This window comes from Ursus maritimus, unplaced genomic scaffold (genome assembly GCF_017311325.1).
Source record: "Ursus maritimus isolate PB19 unplaced genomic scaffold, ASM1731132v1 scaffold_36, whole genome shotgun sequence".
Classification (NCBI taxonomy): Eukaryota; Metazoa; Chordata; class Mammalia; order Carnivora; family Ursidae; genus Ursus; species Ursus maritimus.
In genome coordinates, this window is record NW_024426230.1 from 55,767 (window position 1) to 79,446 (window position 23,680).

At 43.5% G+C, this 23,680-nt stretch overlaps 1 non-coding gene across 1 annotated transcript; it reads left to right on the plus strand.

Annotated features, from left to right (window-relative positions):
- The first annotated feature begins 12,721 nt into the window (after nt 1-12,721).
- Nucleotides 12,722-12,828, plus strand: LOC121100319. The gene has a single exon (XR_005832072.1). It is a non-coding gene; the product is annotated as a U6 spliceosomal RNA (small nuclear RNA).
- Nucleotides 12,829-23,680: the final 10,852 nt, after the last annotated feature.

The following is a 23,680-nucleotide window of genomic DNA, read 5'->3' on the forward strand; positions in this document are numbered from 1 at the left end:
TTCTCCAGTTTTTCGTATTGGATGGTGGCTTTATCCATGTGATCAAATCATGTCTAGAAAGCAAAGTCTCTGGGGCACAGCACAGAGTCAATAGTTCAGTCATGTAAATGTTCATTTCCAAAGGACTCAAGGTCACCTAATTGGAGACAAGAAACTAACCATTCACCCTTGGATGAAGTTGACTGACACAATTTCTCAATATTTTGTTCAGAAAACAACCAATACACTGTATATCAACTCCTTAACTGGAACATTACTTATGAAATATCTTATTCTTTCAAAATATTTATTTTTTTATTTTTTTGAAGATTTTATTTATTCATTTGACAGAGAGAGAGCACAAGCAGGGGGAGCAGTAGGCAGAGGGAGAAGCAGGCTCCCCGCAGAGCAGAGAGACCGACGTGGGGCTCCATCCCAGGACCCTGGGATCATGACCTGAGCCAAAGGCAGAGGCTTAATCGAATGAGCCACCCAGGTGCCCCATTCTTTCAAAATATTTAATAAATAAAATGGTTAAACCATGAATTACAAAAATAAACTTAAATTGATAGCTCATAAACCAAAAATATTTCCAAAGGCTATTGTACATCTTGTTTCTATTTTCCCAGGTGTTTAATACAATGCTATCATACCTGTTGTCTTAACTGTTAACCAAATAACATTAAAATGATCTGTAAGTGGGGCGCCTGGTGGCTCAGTCGGTTGAGCATCTGCCTTAGGCTCAGGTCATGATCCCAGGGTCCTGGGATCGAGCCCCGTGTACAGCTCCCTGCTCGATGGGGAGCCTGCTTCTCCCTCTCCTCCCTGCTTGTGCTCTCTGTCTCGCTATCTCTGTCTCTCTCTCTCTCAAATAAATAAAATCTTTTAAAAAATGACCTGTAAGTATATAATAAAAATACAGATCAAAATGGAATGATTCTGAAGCAAATGTTTGTTTACAAAATAGATTGGACTCTACTATGAATTTGTTAAATTAACACTTACTAAGTGGAGCATAGGGTGCTGGATGGCAAGTTGTAAAAAAAAAAAAAAAAGACTACAAGAGGAATTGAAATAGAGCAGTTTATTACTCACAAGACCTGGAGGAATTACCCAGTGCCTCAAGGGCCTCATGGGGAGGTCAAGGCAGACTGCAGACAGAGAGAGGCAGGACCTGGGACACATGTCTCTATTTAGCTCTGTAGGTGGGGTGTTTTGGGGTTCTCAGATGAAAGCCAGATTGATTGATCCAAACCAAAAGAGCAGATTTTAGTAAGCGTCAGAAGAGTCTTATCTAAAGGCTACATGAGGGGAAAGTTCTAGGAGGCAGGCGAGACTGTTGATCACAAGGGCTATTGGGGAAATTCTATCAGGAACTCACATTTGCCTGTGACTCTGAGGCTGCTATTCAGGGCAGGAGCTTGCAAGAGGGGCTAGTGTCAGTTTAAGATCCCTGTAGGCCAGGGACACATGGGTGGCTCAGTTGGTTAACTGCCTTTGGCTCAGTTCCTGATCCCAGGTTCCTAGGATCAAACCCCGAGTAGGGCCCCTTAGGAGGGAGTCTGCTTCTCCCTTTCCCTCTACCCCTCCCCACCACTTGTGCACTCTCTCTCTCTCAAATAAATAAAATATTTTTTTAAAAATCACTATAGGCTGCTTGGCCATTGTATATTAGAATAAACAATGGTAGAGGGGAGGGGAGTGGGGGAATGGGATAGGCCAGTGATGTTTATTAAGGAAGGCATGTATTGCATGGTGCACTGGGTGTTATACGCAAGTAATGAATCATGGAACTTTACATCAAAAACTAGGGATGTACTGTATGGTGACTAACTTAATATAATAAAAAATTATTATATAAAAAAGAATAAACAATGGTATAAGTGCTATGGAGAACAGTATGATGATTACGAAAAAATTTAAAGTAGAATTACCAACTGATTCAGCAATCCCATTTCTGGGTACACACCCAAAAGAATTGAAAGCAGGGTCTCAAAGAGCTATTGGCAGCAGTGTTCTCAATACCAAAAGGTGGAAACAACCCAAGTGTCCGTTTTTTTTCCCTAAATGTTCACTGATGGATGAATGGATAAACAAAATGTGGTATATACATATAGTGGAATATATTATACCTCCTTTAAAAAGAAGGGAATTATGGGGTACCTGGGTGGCTCAGTGGGCTAAGCATCTGCCTTCAGCTGAGGTCATGATCCCAGGGTCCTGGGATCGAGTCCCATGTCGGGCTCCCTGCTCCTCAGTGAGTCTATTTCTCCATCTGCCCCTCCACCTGCTTGTGCTCGCTCGCTCTCTCTCTCAAATAAATAAATAAAACCTTAAAATGAATAGACAAGATAGATAGATAGATAGATAGATAGATAGATAGATAGATAGATAGATAGGAATTCTGACACATGTTACAGCATGGATGAATCCTTAAGATATTCTGCTAGGTGAAATAAGCCAGTCACAAAAAGACAAATACTGTATGATTCCACTTACATGAATACCTAGAACCATCAAAGTCATAGAGACAGAAGGTAGAATGATGGTTGTCAGGGGCTGGGGAGTTATTAATAGGTATAGAGTTTCAGTTCTGCAGGATGAAAGGAATTCTGGAGATGGTTGCACAATAGTGTGAATATACCTAACACTACTGAACTGTCCACTTAAAAATGGTGAGGCTGGGAAATGTCGTATGTGAAAAATAAAAAGACAATAATGCACACGGCTGGGGAGGAGTGAGGAGGACTACAGATGAAAAAGATAGGCCATATGTTCATGGAAGCTGGCAGAACATAGGGTTTCATTCTGCTACTCCCATTACTCATGTATGTTTGGAAACGTCCATAATAAAAGATTTTTTGAAAGCCATAGCTTTGAAAATCTCAGGAAAAAGTTTTCCAAGTAGAGGGGAAGGCTAGTACAATTCAGGCTCTGGGGAAGAAAAGAGTTTGGCATGTTTGAAAGGAAACGGGGTGTCATTGAAAAAAGTAGTGCGTGGGGGAGAGAGTACACGGTCACAACAGAGGTGCAGGCAAGTGTCTGACCACAGAAAACCTTGGAAACTACGTAAGAAGTTTGCGTTTAATCTACTATGATGGGCGACGTGTTAGTTTTCAATCGCTGCATAACAAGAGATCACAAACTCAGCAGCTTAAAAAGAAGCCCATTTATTAGCTCACAGTTATGGAGGTCCACAATGCAAGCACCACCTGACTTGCTTCTCTGCTCAGGATCTCACCAAGGTAAAATCCAGATGTCCCTAAGCTGCATTCTCTTCTGGAGGTCAGGGTTCTCTTCCAGGCTCAAAAGGTTGTGGCAGAATTCAGCTCCTTGCCATGACAGGACTTAGGTCCCCGTTCCCTTGCGGGCCGTCAGCTAGTGGGCATTCTCAGCTTCAAGAGGCTACCCAAATTCCTTGCCATGGGGCCTCTGCCATCGTTAAAGCCCCAAACAGACTCTCCCTCACCTGGAATCTTTCTCATGCTTCAACTCTCTCTTTCTACGAAAAATCCAGTCCTTTTAAGGGCTCACTCTATTAATCTAGGCCCACAGAGGATAATCTTCCTATTTTAAGATCATTTCATTTGGGACCTTAATTACATTTGCAAAATCCCTTCACATCAGCACCACTGAATAACCGGAAGTAAATAAATACTCCAGAGGGCAAAAATCTAATCTTGGAAGTCATCTTAGGCAGATGTTTAAAAGTTTCTCAACTTTCTCAGTTTTCATATCAGATAAAATGGATGATTTTCTAGAAGTCGGCTGCAAGAGGTGCCATCACCAGTCCTTGGAACGCTGCAGCCTTGAAACCAGGCTGTTCCCAGCCAATAACTGAAGGTAATGGGGGCACTAAGGTCAAGCTATTTCTGCTCGACTCCACCTGGGGCAGCCTCGGCCCAGAGTTCCCACTGGGCTACCTGAGACCTTCTCAGAACTGCCTGCAGGCTGAAGCTCTTCCTACCCCGTCTCTCTTCCTTCTCTCTCTGGGCCTGCTGTTCTGTTTCTTAGAGTCTATTTCCTGCAGAATCTGAATTAAAATACCTGGCCATATGGAAACCCCAATGTCCGCTTCCCTTTTCTGAGGGGGGGCAGATTTATTTTCTCACTGGGAGGTGTATGCTAGTCTATTTCTTTTTTTTTTCTTTTAAGATTTTATTTATTTTTAGAGAGAAGGAGGGGGGAGGGGCAGAGGGAGGGAACCCCAAGCAGACTCCCCACTGAGTGCAGAGCCCAGCACAGCTCGATCTCACGACCTTGAGAACATGACCTGAGCTGAAACCAAGAGTCAGGCGCTTAACCGACTGAGCCACCCAGGCACCCCTAGCTTATTTCTTTCTTGAAGGGAGATCCCAGTGGCACCTCCATGACTGCCATACCTAAGAGGTACTCCATTCTGCAATTCGGGGATGCCCTGTTTACCAGTTTACCATTACCATAGACGAGAGTTGTCAGTGTAACTCTCCGATCATTGCTTTCGTAAGCAGGCAAAGATTTGTGTCTGTTTTGTTCACCACTGAATCTCTAGCACTAAGAGTGCCTGGAGGGGCACCTGGCTGGCTCCGTCAGTACAGCATGCCACTCTTGGTCTCAGTCTTGAGTTCAAGCCCATGCTGGGCGTAGAGCTTTAAAAAAATAAGGAGGAGTGTAGGGAACATAGCAGAAGTTCAGTAAGTACTTGTTGAATTAGTGAATGAATATAGTTAAATCTCTTGCCCCTTCACTTTAAAAAAGGAGGCAGAATCCCTGCCCTTCCCTCCACCTCCTCTTTCCCTTACACCTCCCAACTTTTGTCATCATACTTCTTAACTGTCACAATTAAGAATATTTATATTCTATTCCATAATTTTCAATAGACCTTTGTTACTGTCTATGGTGATTCCAAATACAGAAAACCATTAAAAAGCATTTACCTAAAGAGTATTACATTATGACTGTGTAAATATCGTTCATGTAGCCACTTAAGAATGTATGACTACATATTTTAGTTGGTTATCTTTCTTGTTTTCTCGCTCTCCATTCCTTTATCCTCAAGTTTTGACAAACTCTTAATCATTCTATCTATTCTAAGGCATTCTCTTTTTCACCTAGAGAACTCTTGCGAGTCCCCCGCCCTGCATCTCAGGCTGTACTGGCTGCTAGCATGGTCTGTCACAGCTCTCATCCTGGGTCTTTCTTATGGATTGGATCCTCTGTTACCTGAATTCTGTGTCATCTCTTTTTGTTTTTCATGTTCATTTTTACGGAATGGATCTTAGAATAACTTTCTAAGAAACAATATATAGACTGTAAAACTTCTGAATCCTAACATCTAAAATGTGGTGTCTAAATGTGGCATCTCTCCCGATAGGATGGGGGCCCCCAAATGTGGGGTGACAATCAGGTGGAAGCCAATGGCCTCGAGGTGAAAGAATTCACCCGAGGCAAAACAAAGGAGATAGTTTATCCGATACACTTCAAGGGAGCTGCAGGGACGACAGCAGAGCAGAGGCAGTGGGTGGGGGCTGTGTTTAAAGGGGAAAGGTGTGGGACTCCTGGGTGGCTCAGTCGGTGAAGTGTCTGCGTTTGGCTCAGGTCCTGATCCCAGGGTGCTGGGATCGCATCCCACATTGGGCTCCTTGCCTGGCAGGGAGGCTGCTTCTCCCCCTAACTGCAGCTCCTCCTGCTTGTGCTTGCTGACTCTCTTTTTCTCTCTCTGACAAATAAAATCTTTTAAAAAAATTAATAAATAGGGGCGCCTGGGTGGCTCAGTCGTTAAGCATCTGCCTTCGGCTCAGGGCGTGATCCCGGAGTCCTGGGGTCGAGCCCCACATCAGGTTCCTCCGCTGGGAGCCTGCTTCTTCCTCTCCCACTCCCCCTGCTTGTGTTCCCTCTCTCGCTGGCTGTCTCTCTCTGTCAAATAAATAAATAAAATCTTTAAAACAAAATTAATAAATAAAGTAAAGTAAAAGATAAAATGAAATAAGGGGGGAAGGAGAGGAGGTATGCGACGTCTGGAATTCTCCCATTTTGATAACTGTGCCTGGTCGTAAGTAGCCCATTGGTCAGTGAGAGCCTATGGAGATTTTGAGGTGGGGGCCTGATGGCCTGTCTATATTCAGCCAGGGGGTCGCTGTGGCCCTTTCTACCTTCCTATGCTCAAGCCTGTTTGCCTAAAAGCGGCTTCTACATAAAATTGTCCTTGGGGCACCTGGCTGGCTCTGTTGGTAGAGCCAGCAACTCTTGATCATAGGATGGTGTGTTCAAACCCCACATTGGGTATAGAGCTTACTTTTTTAAAAAAAGTGTCCTCATTCTGCCCTTACACTTAATTAAACATTTGGATGAGTATGGAATTCTAAGCTGAAAAATCATTGCTGTCTTTGAAGACCCTGTTTTAGTTGTCATCTGGCATCCAGTGTTGCTAACTAAAACTCTAAAGCTTGTGGTGCCTGGCTGGCTCAGTCGGTAGAACCTGCAATGCTTGGTCTTGAGGTTGTAAGTTCAAGCCCCATGTCGGGTGTAGAGATTACTCAGAAATAAAAAAGAAGAGGGGCGCCTGGGTGGCTCAGTCGGTTGAGCATCTGCTTTTGGCTCATGTTGTGACCCTGGGGTCATGGGATCGAGCCCCACATCAGGCTCATTCCTCAGCGGGGTCTCTACTTCTCCCTCTGCCTGCTGCTCCCCCTGCTTGTGTTCTTTCTCTCTGTCGAATAAATAAAATCTTTAAAATAAATAAATAGATAAATATTTAAGTAAATATTTTTAAAATTTTTAGATTTAAAAAATTTTTAAATAATAATAGTAAAAATTAAATTCTGGTGCTAGTCTAATTCTCATTACCTTGTTGGCACTCTCTCTGGAGGCTTTTACTATCTCCTTTATATCTTCAATATTTGGAGATTTTACAATGTGTCTAAACCTTATTTTATTCCTCCTGCTCCCACTTTAATAAACACTTTGATTTTGAAATTTTGGGTCTCCCTTCAACTCTGAGAAATTTTATTTTATTATATCCTTAATAATTTGCTCCTCTCTATTTTCTTTATTCTCCTCAAAACACCTATTAATAAAATGTTGGACTTCCAAGATGCATCCTTTCTTTTTCTTTTTCACTCCTATTTGTCATCTGTGACTTTTTATTCTCTCTCCTGAGCAATTTGCTTGAGTTTATCTTACCCTTCCAATCAAATTTTCATTTCACCAGTCACATTTTCATTTTTTAAAAACTATTTCTTGGGACGCCTGAGTGGCTCAGTGGTTAAGCATCTGCCTTTGGCTCAAGTCATGATCCCAGGGTCCTGGGATGGAGCTCTACACCAGGCTCCCTGCTCAGCAGGGAGTCTGCTTCTCCCTCTCCCTCTGCCACTACCCCCTGCTTGTGCACCTGCTCTCTCTCTGTCTCTCACTCACTCTTGCTCAAATAATAAAATCTTAAAAAACAAAACAAAACTATTTCTTATTAGGAGCACCTGGGTGGCTCAGTCAGTTAAGCCCTGGCCTCATGGTTTCAGCTCAGGTCATGATCTTCTGGTGGTGGAATCAAGTCCCACCCTGAGCTCCACACTCAGTGCGGGGTCTGCTAGAGATTCTCTCTCTCTCCCTTTCTCTCTGCCCCTCCCCCTGCTCACACATGCTCTCTGCCTCTCTCTCTCTCAAAATGAATAAATAAAATATTTAAAAATAATAACTATTATTCTCTGATTATTCTGTATCATATCATACTGTCCTTGTTTTATACATTGGTCTCTCTAAAAGTATTAAAGTTAAGTTGCCAATTATTTTTCATTCCCTTCTGTTTATAGAATCTCTATTTCCTTCAGGGTCATTTTTTCTTTTTCCTTTTTTTTTTTTTAAGATTTTATTTGTATTTATTTGAGAGAGAGAACGTGAGTGGTGGGGTGGGGGGTCAGAGGGAAAGGGAGAAGCAGACTCCCCGCTGATCAGGGAGCCTGATGTGGGGCTCGATTCCAGGACCCTGAGATCATGACCTGAGCCAAAGTCAGACACTTAACCAACTGAGTTTCCCAGGTCATTTTTTTCTATTTGAAAAATATTTCTATTTCTGTCTATTTCTATCTCTCTCTTTTTTTTTAAATATATATTTTTATTATTTATTTGTCAGAGAGAGAGAAAGCACAAGCAGGGGCAGGCAGAGGGGGAAGCAGGCTCCCTGCTCAGCAAGGAGTCCCATGCAGGACTCAATCCCAGAACCCTGGGATCATGACCCAAGCGGAAGGCAGCTACTCAACCCACTGAGCCACCCAGGCGGCATCATTCTTTCTCTGCATAACTTATTTGCCTTTCTTTACCCCTGCCAACCTTCTTTTTTTCCACACTCATGAACATATCCACCCTGTAATTTTACTTTTACTTCACTTTTCTCAATGTCTCTCACATTTGTGCATATTAAATTACAAAAGTAGTACATGCTTGGGGGTGCCTGGCTGTCTCAGTCTGTTGAGCATGTGACTCTTGATCTCAGGGTTGTGGGTTCAATCCCCACATTAGGCATAGAGCTTACTTAAGATCTTAAAAAATAAAATAAAAAATAAAAAGTAGTACATGCTCTTTGTAACATGTTTAAAAACACAAAAGAGGTTTTTTTTTTAAGTAAATTAATCCCCCTCTAATCTCATCCCCTGAGGTAAGGCTTGTTGTAGCCTTTATGTTTACAGTAACATATCAAAATACCAGTAAGCATGTATAGAGTTTTCTCCTTTTCAAATTTGGAATCAGACTATCTGCATTATTCTACAATTTCTTTTCTCCTTCTCCACATTACAGTGTATAATCTACACTCCTTCAGGTCAATATATATGGATCCAACCCATTTTTTCTGAAGAGCTGCACGATATTCTTCAGAATGAATTTCCATAATTTATTTAATCATTCATCTTTGCTGGGTATTTAGATTGTTTTGAGTTTTTGCCACTAAAAACAAAGCTGAAATAAATATCCAAATGCATATATCTTCAGATATTAGTATTTTTTAAATAAATAGATTTTAGAAATTTGGATTTTTAATATCAAAGAGAACACATAGCTTTTATTTTCTTACAAACACCTTTATTACATGTGCTTTGGGGAGTGGTTTTAAGATTTTATTTTTGGGGGGAAAAGATTTTATTTATTTGAGAGAGAAAGAGAGAGAGAGAGGGAGAGAGAGAAAGTGTGCACAAGTGGGGGGAGGGGCAAAAGGAGAGAGACTCTCAAGCAGACTCCCTGCTGAGCACAGAGCCCAATGCAGGGCTTAATCCCAGGACCCTGAGATCAGGACCTGAGCTGAAGTCAGATGCTTAACTGACTGAGCCACCCAGGCACCCTTACATTTGTTTTTAAATACTCCTCTAATTGCATTAGAGGAGGACAGCTATTACATTCCATAAAGTAACACTTTTTTCATATAACCATCGTTAATACATGTGGGTTTTGGGGGATGCTGGGGAGGACTGATAAGTGAAATACAGTTGGTATATAATGTTGTATAAATTTTAGGTGTACAATATATTGATTTGATACATCTACATATTATATGATTGCCATTGCAGTGATAATTAGCACCACTATAATGTCACATAACTATCATTTCTCTTTAGTGGTTAGAATAATTAAAATCTAGTCTCTTAGCAAGTTTGATTATAATAATACGATATTGTTACATACTTTTAATAGTAGAAGATATTAAGGTGTTACTTCCCCCAAAAGTTGTAGCAATTCATGCTCCTAATTCATTGTGTTGAATAAATATAATATAATAACTATATATACTAACTATATATATAATATAATGTGTGTGTTTATGTGTATATGAATAAATGCCCATTCTCACCTATACTAGATCATATCAACTAATTTTTGCCAGTCTGTTGGGCAGCTCATTTTGTTTTAATTTCTCTGACTAATAGAGAATTTGGGTATCCTTTATTAGATTTACTTACCATTCGGAATTCCTCTTCTATCATTTGTTTATATCATGCACCTGTCTTTCTATTGCGTTGTTGACTTTTTCCTATCAATTCATAAGAGATCTTTGTATATTAAAAAGTCATCTGTTCATATGAGTACAAATATTTTCTTCCAACTGTACCATTTGTTCGTGTTTATTCTGTCTTCTTTTCAATCCAAAATTTTAATTTTTGTGCGGTAATGTTTTTCTTTATGGATTCTGGGCTTCTCTATAAGCTTATCCCAACCCCAAGATTTTCTAGTGTCCTAAATTTTCTTCTAACATTTTTATAGGTTTTTGTTTGTTTGTTTATATCTTTATTTCATCTGAAATTTATTTTTGCATATAGTGTGCAAATAAGAATCTAGATTTACCTTTCCTCTTATAGAAAAGCAATTGCTACTTAAAGGACAAAAGAAAGTGAGCCAAACAGCAAAGGCTGCCCTCCTTAGCCTGAAATTTAAAAATGAACCCATGGGGGGGGGGGCGCCTGGCTGGCTCAGTAGGTGTAATGTGCAACTCTTGCTCTCAGGGTTACGAGTTTGAACCCCACGTTGGGTGTAGAGATTATTTTTAAATGATATGATATAAATGATAAACAAAAACGAACTTATGGGTCCTAAATTTTTCCTTGCCAATTTCCTTGTGAGAACTCTATTAACTAAAATACCACACAATGTAGAAACAATAGAATAAACATTTTAAATATTACACTGAGGTAGAAAGGAATTGATTCTAAAAGCTGAAAGCTCTTTGGAGGAGATAAAATACAGGGCAGACGTCTTCCCATCCTCTCTCACCTTTCCTTCCCCTTCCACGGTACAGTCGCCACTATGTGGAACATGTTTCCGGCATATGCTGAGGATGCTCAGTAGATGTGGTGGGTACCTTCCCTCATCCCTTTGGACCAGAGTTTAAGTATCTTCGTAGAATGGAACAAAATAGAGAATCGGTACTTCGTAAGCTTTATGCTAATTATATCCCCTGGGTTAATTTTCCTATTCTGTCAGTAATCAGTTCCGTCTTTTCAACATTTCTTCCCAGCTTCTGCTCAGCCACAACAACAGGTCCTCAAGGCAGCACAGCTTACAGGGGCTGTGGAAGCTTGGAGAGGTGTTGGAGAAGGGACCATGCCACTTGGGGTGGGTCCACGTCATTCCCATCTCCTAACAGTGGCACTCCTACACTTCTACCCGCTGCTGGTATTGACAGCTCTGGGATTTGTTTCTATAAAGGAAGGTTTCCCCTGCAAACCCCTCTCTGTTACTGCCCCCCACCCCTCAGATGAGAAGGTTGCCGCCACCCAAACACTCAGAGCTATTCACGGTCCGGTCCGTGTCCTTGAGAGTTTTATTAAAGCAGCAGGTGGGAAAATGGGTTCCGCAGACCCTTGGCGTATAATCGCCCATACCAGGCTCACAAACCTCCCTCTGACCTTCTTTTCCAACCTAGGGAGTGAGAGCCTAAGGTGAAAAGGGACCAAACCTCAGGAGAGTATTTAACACCACCCCGCCGTCTCCAGGCATGACAAGGCAATTAGACAAGTTCTTACGGTCCCAAAGGGGGCCCGTGACAAGCCCATCTCCCCTCTACCTCTAACAAATATCTGCAGGACAGATGGTGAGAGTAGGGGTCAGGGGCTGGGACACAGGGAACAGTGAGGCATTCCAAGCTCTGCGGGAGGGTGCAACCCAGCCAGGACCATGAAGGGGGTGAGCCTCCTTCCAATGTTCGTCTTCCTTCTCTTCTCTCCAGGTCTTCCTTCCTTCATGTCCTCCTATCCCACTGCTAGGTTCAGGACATTCTTTTTTTTTTTTTTTAAGATTTTATTTATTTATTTGACAGAGATAGAGACAGCCAGCGAGAGAGGGAACACAAGCAGGGGGAGTGGGAGAGGAAGAAGCAGGCTCACAGCGGAGGAGCCTGATGTGGGGCTCGATCCCATAACGCCGGGATCACGCCCTGAGCCGAAGGCAGACGCTTAACCACTGTGCCACCCAGGTGACCCCAGGACATTCTTTTTTGAGCAGAACATGGCAGCGGGAATGGGTGGAGGGGCGTGGAGCAGCACCGGCAGACACCCTAGCTGAGAGGGTACAGAGACTATTCTTCCAAGCAAATTGGATGCTTCCCCACACAGACCGTGCTCACATCCCTCCAGAAGGTAATGCTGTGGTAGTAATGGTGCGGGGGCACACCTCTGGGTAGAGATGGCATGGAGGGACTTAGAAGATGCCGAGCTGGCACCTGTAAAAGGCAGGCTTCCTCTCACATCTCACAGAGGCGCCCTGTGCTGGGGAGCACACACTCTCACAGCCCTTCTCCGTGGGCAGCTCTGGAGGCTTCCTCATCACATCACAGCAACATCTGTACTTGGCAGTGACCTTGGCTTTGAGCCTGTCAGCATGCCGACAGAGGAAGCTGTGGGCCTCAGAGAAGCCCGGCTGGTCCATCAGAAGGAGCAAGGAGAGTGTCCATGTCAGAAGCATGTTTTCTTTGAGTCAAAGGAAAAAGGTAGCAAAAAAGAGAAATCTGTCTCCTAGCCCAGAACACCAAATTTTCGTGCGCTCAAAGCCCACCCCTCCCCCTGCAGGTTTACAGACGCTTTCTACTTGTCTCCAAGAACACTTCCCTGCACTCATCCCAGAAAATCATTTTAGGCGATCCTCCTTCCAGTGTTCATCTTCCTTCTCTTCTGTCCAGGTCTTTCTTCCTTCATCTCCTCCTAACCCACTGCTAGGCCCAGGACATTCCTTTGGGGGTTTTTTTGTGTGTTTTTTTGTTTTAATTATTTATTTAAATTCAATTTCAGTGCTTGCTTCGGCAGCACATATACTAAAATTGGAACGATACAGAGAAGATTAGCATGGCCCCTGCGCAAGGATGACACGCAAATTCGTGAAGCGTTCCATATTTTTTGGACTCTGGGAAACAAACTGAGGGCTCCAGAGGGGAGGGGGGTGGGGGATTGGGATAGGCTGGTCATGGGTAGTAAGGAGGGCACGTATTGCATGGTGCACTGGGTGTTATACGCGAATAATGAATCATGGAACCTTGCATCAAAAACCAGGGATGTGCTGTATGGTGACTAATATAGCGAAATAAAAATTATAAAAAAATAAATAAATGCAATTTCATTAATGTATACTGTATTATTAGTTTCAGGAGTAGAATTTAGTGATTCATCAGCTGCATATAATACCCAGATGCCCAGGGCATCAAGTGCCCTCCTTAATGTCCATCACCCACTCCTCCCTTCTCCCCACCTACCTCCCCTCCAGAAACACTCAATTTGTTTCCTAGAGTTCAGCATCTCTTATGGTTTGCCACCCTCTCTATTTTCATCTTATTTTATTTTTCCTTCCCTTCCCCTATGTTCATCTGTTTTGTTTCTTGAATTCCACATATGAGTGAAATCATATGGTATTTGCCTTTCTCTGACTAACTTATTTCACTAAGCATAATAACCCCTAGTTCCATCCAGGACATTCTTAATCATCCTTCTTAAGGAGCACCTGGGTGGCTCAGTCAGTTAAGCATGTGCCTTCAGCTTAGATCATGATCCCAGGGTCCTGGGATCACATCAGGCTCCCTGCTCAGCAGAGTCTGCTTCTCCCTCTCCTCTACCCCTCCCTCCTGCTCATTCTCTCTCTCTCAATCTCTCTCTCTAATATAAATAAAATCTGTTTTAAAAAATCATCCTTCTTAGGGGCGCCTGGGTGGCTCAGTCGTTAAGTGTCTGCCTTCGGCTCAGGGCGTGATCCCAGTGTTATGGGATCGAGCCCCACATCAGGCTCCTCCGCTGGGAGCCTGCTTCTTCCTCTCCCACTCCCCTTGCTTGTGTTCCCTCTCTCGCTGGCTGTCTCTCTCTCTCTCTCTCAAATAAACAAATAAAATCTTTAAAAAAAAAAAAAGAAAGAAAGAAACCAAGCACCATGAACAGAATGTCTTAAAAAAAAAAATCATCCTTCTTAAAACTACACTAATTAAAGAAATTGGGGTAGAGAGATCTGTTGCTCAAAGAGGTGGGCACCTCCCACTCCCTTATGGTCTTTTATAAGAGAACAAAACTGAACCCCAAGTGATATTTGGTTCTCCCTCAAGCAGTAAACTAATTTATAGAGTGCTTTATAGTGATGCTTTTAAAAGTTTAATATGCATATAAATATCTGGGGATCTTATTAAATGCAAATTGTGGTTTCATAGATTTGGAATGGGACCCAAAATTTTCATTTCTAACAAGCTACTGGGTCACTTTGATGCTGTTGGCCTATAGACCAAATTTCAAATAACAAGGCTCTAGAGTTTACAAAAACCTCCCACTTATACAAGATGAAGTAAAGCAGTTATTTTAGTAACCCAGTTTTTTATAAATGACTTTTCAAAAAGGTTAAATGAATGGCCCACAGTCATACAACATCGTGCAGCTGAACCCAAACCTTAGAACTTCTGAAGCCAAGGAAAAGTCTCTGCTCAAGTTCAATTTAGTTCAATCTACTGGCTTACTATATTAGCCACACGTACAAAGCCCTTCCATTGGAAACCTGCTTCATATCTGTACAAAAGAAAAGCTTCAGCAACCTCCCCTTTCTCTTGTGTTTAGTCTGCTTTACTTGTAAGAACCTCACTTCACCCCTTACACATCCTATTTTCCTGCTCTTCTCTCTGGAGCCAACAAAGGGTCACCACAGCTACCTCTCCCCCTCCAGTGAAATACATCATATGCCCAGGCTCTGTCCCATGTGTGCTCCTTTACCCAGCTGGAGGCTGACCGTCCTGAAGAGTTAGGTCCTGGAAATGCTGTGGCTTGGACAGCCTTTCTCCTCTTAGGCTGTGCTGTTACAGCACCTAGCTGTAGGAGGTTGGGGCTGGATGGGATGGGGCTCAGTAACTTCGGGACTGACCCATCACTTTCTGATGCTGCAAGATGCTGAGACTGTCTGCCCTGACATCCAAAGCAGACGACTTTCTATGCTCCATTTAATGAAACTAAACATCAAGAGCAGAATTTTCCTGTCGAATCACTATATTGTACACCTGAAACTAATATAACACTGTATGTTAACTATCCTGGAATTAAAATAAAAACTTAATAATAAAAAAAAAAAAGAACAGATTTTTCCTGTGGATAGAAGGCCTCACACGGTCTGAAATGTGAAGAGAAGCAAAGGGAAAGAGGCTGGACTGTTGGACCTCCAAGGCCACTTTGTCTCCACTCCCTGGACCTCTCTTTGCCAAAAGGTATAAAGAGAAGGGGTCCCTGTTCTGTCTACGGAAAAGCTAGGCAGCTCTGAAGGACACAATACAACTACAACAGCAAAAACCCCTCCACCAATTTTGACCCAGCACAAGCAACAAGATAGCTTCTACCTCCGCTGCTCTCCCCCAACCTCCCAGCCCCTAAGTAGCCTTCAGGTTCTCCAACCAGAGGACCTAGTAATCAAAGGTTCTGGGGAAAATATTGTTCATGGTTTTCTAGAAAAGAGAGGACAACAAGAAAGAAGTGAGGAGGGGCTGAGGGACCCTTAAAGCAAAAGGGCAGGGCCTGAGGTCTGAGGGAAGAAACAGGAGGCCGGTGATGTTGGCAGCTACTCTAACAGCCTCCTGGCTACTCTGACTTAGGATATTGACACTCAAAGACCTCTCCTCCCTCCATCCATGGCTTTCTTTTCTGAATGTTCGCCCTGGAACCACACTCTAGAACTCTCTGCCTGACTTCTGCAGCCTTGTCATCCTCCTGGGGTGGGCCACTGTCTTTGTTCCTCTGCTTGTTGATTATTAGCACCGCGACCTCTCAGCCCTTCTGGGCCTCCTCCTTCCATGTTCCGGAACTTCTCACACGATACACGCCTGATCTACCACAGGCCATTGGGCAGGGACCATTATTCCCACACTATGGTATAGAACACTGAAGTAAAGAGCTGTTTACCTACATGTGCCTGGCTGACTCAGTACAGCATGCAACCCTTGATCTCAGGGTTGTGAGTTCAAGCCCCATGTTAGATGTAGAGATTATTTAAAAATAAAATGTTAAAAAAAAAAGAAAAGAAAAGTTATTTACCTAGAAATAAAAAATATGTGGGGTGGTAAAAAAGTCAAGGCTTGAAGTATACAAAATTGTGTCATATAATTAAGTAATTGGCCTATTCTAGGTACCTCATATAAATGGAATCCTATAATTTGTCCTGGGTGTTTTTCACTTAGCATAATGTCTTTAGGGTTCATCCATGTTGTAGCATATATCAGAATTTCATTCCTTTTTAAGGTTGTATAATATTCCGGTGTGTGGCTATGGCACATTTTGTTTCATTGGTTGATGATGACTTGGGCTGTCTCTACTCTCTGACTGTTGTTAATAATGCTGCTCTCTCCTTAAAGACCCTATCTCCAAAATACAGATGTTGGAGGTTAGGGCTTCAACATACGAATTTAGGTGGTACCCAACTCAGCCCACAACAAGCCTGTTTACCTAGACCCAGGTGCAGCCTGGTGAGTAGCCACAGCTCCTCTCCTCAGTACCTCAGAGTCTTGATCTCTGACCCTTCTTCCTTAGGCTCCAAGATGTTTATGAAGTCTTTCTTCAGGCAGAGGACTGTGTAATCGCATCATTTAAGTCTGTTTCCTTAGTCTCAGACACATTCCAGCCTGCCTCCCCTTGCTATGCCCACATTCCATGATATATTCATCTTTTCCAAGTCTCTTCAGGCATATATATCCAGTCTATATGGATCCCCAGCTTATACTACATTTAATTGTGTCCATAATATGAACACTTGACTAGGTTAAAATTAACCTAGCACTTCAAATTTTTTTAAGATTGTATTTTGTTTCAAGTTGTTGTTTTAATTTATTCATTGGAGAGAGCGTGCGAGAACACGAGCAGAGGGGAGGGTCAGAGGGAGAGGGAGAAGCAGGCTCCCTACTGAGCAGGGAGCCCAACGTGGGGCTCAATCCCAGGTCCCTGGGATCACAACCCAAGCCGAAGGCAGACGCTTAACTGACTGATCTACCCCGGTGCCCCTGAAGATTTTATTTTTAAATAATCTCTACACCCAATGCGGGACTCGAATTTACAATCCCAAGATCAAGAGTCGCATGCTCCACTGACTGAGCCAGCCAGCGCCCCAACCTAGCCCTTCAAAAGACAAGTGTAGGGGACTAGCTAAGAGCAGATTGGGAGGATTCTAGGACCACTAGGATTCAAATCCCAGTTCTGCCACTAGCCACCTGTGTGATCTTAGGCAAGTTACTTAACCTCTCAGTGCCTCAGTTTACTCATTGGAAAAATGGATGTAGATCAGAACTTCTTCATGAGCAGGGTCAGGACTAGGGTGGAGCAAGAGAAGTAGCCAGGGCACAAAAGTGCCCGTGTGTGACCCTGAGTCAGTGCCTCAGATGGCTCTCTCACCTCACCCCTAGTCCCACCCTGGCTCATAAGGTGGTTGTGAAATGTTTAATGAGCAAAACACTCAGAATAGTGCTTGGCTTAGAGTAAGAGATATATAAACGTTAGATCATCATTAGCTGCTATTCTTATTACTATGATTATCATTATTATCAGGAGAGTATCCTGGAGGAAGAGCCACATAGGATCATGAAAAATTTGATATAATTTTTTAAATTGTTGGTCTTTTGGTTTGTCGTATCTCTGAAAGCAAGGTGGATCACCAGCAGCTCTACTGGAACCAGCCTTGCAAATTTAGCCGGGTGCTCACTCTTGCTGCATCTGCTCACACCGGGATGGCCTGATCCCGAAATACAGCCTCAGAGTTTATGACAGCACTGGAAGGATTTAGGATTCACCAAGGTGGACTAAGTGAGTTTCCCCTGAATGGATTACCCACAACATCTACCTGAAGACAGACACGTGCTACCTCTCTCTACATAAAATTTTAAAAAGAAAAGACTTCAGGGGTACCTGGGTGGCTCAGTCAGTTGGGCGTCTGCCTTCGGATCAGGTCATGATCCCGGAGTCCTGGGATCAAGCACAGAGTCGGGCTCCCTGCTCACTGGGGAGTCTGCTTCTCCCTCTCCTTCTGCCTGCTGCTTCCCCTGCTTGTGCGCTCTCGCTCTCTCTCTCTCTCTCTCTCCCCGTGTCAAATGGATAAATAAAATCTTAAAAGGAAGTGAGGGAGGGAGGGAGGGAGGAAGGAAGGAAGGAAAGAAAAGGAAGGGGGAAAGACTTAGGGGCTCTTGGCTGTCTCAGTCAATAGAGCATGTGCTCTTGATCTCGGGGTCGTGAGTTAAAGCCTCACCTTGGGTGTGGAGCCTACTTTAAAAATATGTGGTTTGTTTTCCCTCTGTTATATAAAAACATTCATGCTGGGAAACAACAGCGTTAAGCTTCTCCCTACTATAGCACTCTGCTAAATGCTGTGAACAGTGCAAAACAAATGCAATGCTGTCTCTATGCCTGAGGAACTCCCAATGCAGCCCAAGAAACAGGTATGGGCTCCACCTTTGATAAAAGGTAAACTATAGGGGCACCTGGGTGGCTCAGTCAGTTAAGTGTTTGCCTTTGGCTCAGGGTCCTGGGATCCAGCCCCACATCGGGTTCTCTGCACAGCAGGGAGTCTGCTTCTCCCTCTCCCTCTCCCTCTGCCCCTGCCCCCTGCTTGTGCTCTGGCTCTTTCTCTCCCTCTCTCTCAAAAAAATTAAATCTTTTTAAAAAGGAGAAATGCCTGGGTGGCTCAGTGGGTTAAGTGACTGCCTTCGGCTCAAGTCATGATGCTGGGATCCTGGGATCCAGTCCCGCATTGGGCTCCCCCTGCTCTGCGGGGAGCCTGCTTCTCCCTCTCCCTCTGTCTGCCATTCCCCCTGCTTGTGCTCTCTCTCTCTCTCTCTGTCAAATAAATAAATAAAATCTTAAAAAAAAAAAAAGGTAAACTATAGTAAATGGTACAATCCAGGTATAACAATATGCTGCGATAATACAAAGAAAGGAGAGGTCAGGGGTGACTCGCCTGCAAGTAGAAAGTCCAGCCTGGCACCCACTGTGACTAAGAGTCAGATACTAAAGGTACAAGGTGTTTTTTAATGCCACCAGGCCCTCCCAGAAGAGTAAGAAGGCATCATACATCCCTTGAGTCAAGATAAGGCCCAGAGCTTTGCTAAAAGGGAAGTAGTGTCACCAGCTAGACCCTAAGACCCGACCTTTATTGCCCAGTTGCCTGTACTCACTGGCCTGTGTCCCACATTTTTCCTTAAGCTCTTCTTTTCCAGCTTATCTCTTAACTCAGGCAAATGGAAACAGGAACCACCCCTCAAGTGATAACAGCTACCCTGTCTGGTAAGACCTCCAACCAGCCTAGACCACCCAGATCAGTTTGACTGTAACACCCAAAACTTGTGCCTATGGAGATGGACAATGGAGTGACCTCTAGAATGACCTACAACTACTTTTACCTCATTATAATCTAAAATTTCCACGGGGAAGGAGCACAAGCCTCATTTACATAATATACAATCTCTGTATAGGAATGTTTCCTGAAGGTGCATGTGCGGCCTTACGCCCTCTTCTCCATATGATGTCAGGGCTTCGTTATCTAAATATTCATCCTAACCCTAAATAAAAAGATCCTGTTCACCCTTGCTCAGGGGGTCACTGCTTTGGAAGTTATTCCTGGTGATCACCTTAGTTGCTGCAAATAGTTGACTTGGTGTGACAACTCCACCTGGTGTGCCTAGGACTCACTCACCAAGGAGCAAACTCACCTGGGTTTGGTTACAATAGTGTATCTTCGGTAGGGATTCAGAGTGCATTGACTTAATTAATTAACAATGATAATAAGTAACCTTGAGAGATGTGCTCACTTAATAGGTCAAGGTGGAGGAACCAGCAAGCCCACAGCTCTCACTGGTGAAAAATTGGGTTTAAAGAACTCAGAAGGGGCACCTGGCTGGCTCACTTGGTGGAGCATGACTCTTGATCTCGGGGTTGTAAGTTTGAGCCCCACATTGGGTGTAGAGCTTACTTAAAATCTTTAAAAATAAAAAATAATTTTAAAAAATAAAAAAACTTTTGGGGCACCTGGGTGGCTCAGTTGTTAAGCGTCTGCCTTCAGCTCAGGGCGTGATCCCGGCGTTCTGGGATCGAGCCCCACATCAGGCTCTTCCACTGGGAGCCTGCTTCTTCCTCTCCCACTCCGCCTGTCTGTGTTCCCTCTTTCGCTGGCTGTCTCTCTCTCTCTGTTAAATGAATAAATAAAATCTTTAAAAAAAATAAAAATTAAAAATTAATAAAAAATAAAAAATAAAAAAATTTAAAAACTCCAGAAAGTGGAGCCTCTCTCAGTCCACTGGCAGGTTAGGAATGGAGGGGAGGACCCATGAAGATCCAAGTCTTTTTCTTTTTTTTTTTAATATTTTATTTATTTATTTGACAGCGAGAGAGGGAACACAAGCAAGGGGAGTGTGAGAGGAAGAAGCAGCCTTCCCACCTAGCAGGGAGCCCGATGCGGGGCTCAATCCCAAGACCGTGGAATCTATGACCTGAGCCGAAGGCAGACGCTTAACAGCTAAGCCACCCAGGCGCCCCTGAAGATCCAAGTCTTGAGGTACTTTTCTTTGCACAGTGAAAGGAAAAAATGCAGGCTACCTAGAAGTTCAACTTTTATCTCTCCTACAGCATAATTTCTTTCTGAAATTGCCCTAATTTTCCAGTTAAGAACACCACAGTTCTTCTGGCATAATTGTCTTGGGAAGGCTGAGGGAATCAAGAAGCAGGAGGAGGGGCGCCTGGGTGGCACAGCGGTTAAGCGTCTGCTTTCGGCTCAGGGCTTGATCCCGGGGTTGTGGGATCGAGCCCCACATCAGGCTCCTCCGCTATGAGCCTGCTTCTTCCTCTCCCACTCCCCCTGCTTGTGTTCCCTCTCTCGCTGGCTGTCTCTCTCTCTCTCAAATAAACAAATAAAATCTTTAAAAAAAAAAAAAAAGAAGCAGGAGGAAAGCGATAGATCTGCCCTTCCCTGTGTCTTTGAAGCTCCTTAAGAGAAAGGGTGACAGCCTATTGGGAAAGGAGGGTGAGGGGTATCACTAGTGGCTGCAGAAAGAATCACTGCCCTGGAAGGACTAGAGAAGATGTATCAAAGAAAGAGACAGTAGAATAAACCTTCCGGTTTCTCTGTGTAAGCTGGCAAAGGCTACCTTCTAGGAGGCAAAGGAAAGGAAGAGAAGAACACCTTCCAACTCCGGGATGGTGCTGAATTTGTGATGACAAGGCATTCGAATAGGAATTATCGGAGTAAGGGGACAGGAGCCTAGACTTCATATACGTATTTGGACTGGATGCAAAAAAAAAAGAAGAAGAAAAAAGAAAAGAAAAGAAAAGAAAAAAAGAAAAACAAAACAAACAAACAAAAAAACCCACCCTGAGTCATCACCATAAAGATGAAATTTCATTATTTTAAAAATATATTTGAGAAGGAGCAAGTACAAAATGCATCACAGCTAAACACCTTCCTAGAAGTGGCGCCTGCGCGTTAGATCTTTGAAGCCTCTTCCTGTTGCAGCTCCTTACTAGCCTGCATTGCGGGCTTTCCATTACTTTCCTTGGTGGTAGTTTGGCACTTCTACCACCAGGTGGAGATGTCCCACCGCTTTTCACTTACTATCAGCGCCGGGAGAGGCTCTTAAGAAATTGGGGGGTGGGGGAGGGGTCAGGTTCTTTCGTTCCTCTAGTTATACAAATAAGCACTTGCCTTCATGCCCAAGAGCGAAAAGAATCTGGAGGGTGAGCATAAAAGGTCAGGCAGTGGCTGCCTCTTCCTCTCTTTTTGTTTTCTTAGTCCTTTGGTTTCCATGGGGATCTGTGTTTGAGCAGCAACTCAGAATCCATTGACTGCCCCTCAAGGCTTGGGGCTGCGCCCAGAGACGCGCTGTGAAGAACAGCAAGAGTTGGAACCGGTGGAAAGAAAGAAAAGATTTATTTGGTAAATGTGGACAGCAAGAGCTGAGGACAGGTAGAGGAGGAGGGATCGAGGTGAGCCATAGAATGAGGTGCACAGAGGAATGTGAAAGGCAGAGAATTGTTTCAGTTCAAATAAAATTTCGGGGCATTAGTATCTTTCCAAAACCTCTTCAATCAAGTGTCCTTTGTCTTCTCACCAATAGATTATCTCAGGACACTCTCCCAGCCCTAGATATTACCAGGTCCTCTCCAGCCTCTATCCAAAAACATGTCTGCAGTCGTGTCACAACCTGCCTGGGGTTCTTCTCTTGTCTGGTTCCCAAAGCTCTGGAGCTCTGGAGCAAGAGAGGAGAACTCTGGGAAAGACCATACACAGTATCCTCAGGCAGGGTATAGCGCCTGGCACAGAGTAAGCTCTCAGGAATATATTGGTTGAATGGGTGACTAAATAAATGAGCAATAAAAATAGGATGACCTTGACTAATCTCTCTCAGTTCTAGCTGGAAAGAAGACAAATTAAGGACAAGAAAAATATATTGTCTTTTCTCTCAGCAAAATCCTGAGGATGTAAATGTCTTCATTCACGGATCGATTCATTCAAAGATTGATGAGGGTGTTTTGTTGTTGTTCTGCTTACATCACAGGTTTTTTACATTTGCGTTACTAATAGTCGTTTCTAAGAGTATTTGCATTTCCGTCAATTTGGGCCAATATTCAGTATCCATTCACCATTAGGAGTCAATCTACATATGAACAGCCTTGGACCTAGAGATTGAATCAAGTCTTCCCTCCTTATCCTGGACCCACCAACCCCACCCTTCCTCCTCGCTGTCTCTCCCATCACCCTGTTTAATTACCACTTTCTGTAATTATCTAATTTATTTGCTTTCATTTCTCTTGCTTGTCACCTCCCACAGGTACCGAGAAGCTCCTTGCTGCCTTCCTCACAAAGACTGCTGCTCAAACTTTAGAGTCTAAATGTTCAAGTCTTATGTTTTTTTGAAGACTACAGTGTACGTGAATTCTTCCTGATCCTGCTTTAATCTCCTCACCCTCCCATTCTCCAACTGAAAGTGACCTTTCCTTCTTCTGAACGTGTGTACACGTGTGATCTGCCGACTCCCATAGCTCTCACCACTTGCTACCTGTACAGGACAGCGTAATATTAGCCACCAGATGTACTGAGCTTGAAAAACTGGCCAGGGACCAGGACAGATGCTTTAACTGAGTTTTGTTAGATCTCCACTCCAATCTTAGGAAGTAGATACAATTAACCTCATGTTTTAAAAAAGATTTTATTTATTTGACAGAAAGAGAGGGAACACAAGCAGGGGGAGTGGGAGAGGGAGATGCAGGCTTCCCGCTGATCAGGGAGCCTGATGCAGGGCTTGATGCGGGGCTCGATCCCAGAACGTTGGTATCATGACCTGAGCCAAAGGCAGATGCTTAAGGACTGAGCCACCCAGCACCCCCCCCCAACTAACCTCATTTTTGTATGTGGATACTGAGGCTCAGAGAAGTTAACTAACCTGCCTAGAGTCATGCAGTTGATAGGTGGTGAAGACAATTTAAACCCAAAAAGTCACACAGAAGCCACATAGTCTTTGGAGCACAGACTTTGTTGTAAGATAAATGTGTCAGAGCCTCAGTTCCATAATTCACAACTGCATAACCCTCAGCAAATGACTAACCTCTCTAAACCTCAATTTCCTAACTGGTAAAATGGGGATAATTATGTCTACCTCACAAGATTACTGTTAGAGGGAATCCAAGGTAGAGAGCCTGTGTAGCCTTTCACAAAGAAGTGCCCCATGAAGAGACTACTAACATTCCATGCTTACCTGTTTCATCTCCTGTGCCAA